The following is a 383-nucleotide window of genomic DNA, read 5'->3' as shown; positions in this document are numbered from 1 at the left end:
TCTCCCTCCCTGCCCTCTTTGGCCGCATAACATCTCTCAGCTCAGCCTGCTCAGGCGCTGGGACGGAATCCGATCGGGAGGGCAACCTGGAGGGCAGTAGTTACTTTGTCTCAATAGCCTGCCTGCAGCAAGCAAGGTAGGCCCTTTGTTTACCATCTACCCAAGCAGCACGGAGATCCTATCTGGGCACCGGGAGTGACATCACTGGGAAGGTACATCAGTGGGCAAGGAGACCTGATCCTGTAAAAGAAGATTCATAGGGGACCATTCGGAGGAAGAGATGGGCAGGCCCCAATGCAAGAATTCACCCAACACCCTGAAAAACAACATGAAACCACCAGAATCCAGCGACCTCACAACAGGAGGAAATGAACACCTTAATC

Source organism: Microtus ochrogaster, unplaced genomic scaffold, assembly GCF_000317375.1.
Source record: "Microtus ochrogaster isolate Prairie Vole_2 unplaced genomic scaffold, MicOch1.0 UNK184, whole genome shotgun sequence".
NCBI classification, from domain to species: Eukaryota; Metazoa; Chordata; class Mammalia; order Rodentia; family Cricetidae; genus Microtus; species Microtus ochrogaster.
This window is presented reverse-complemented; position numbering follows the sequence as displayed.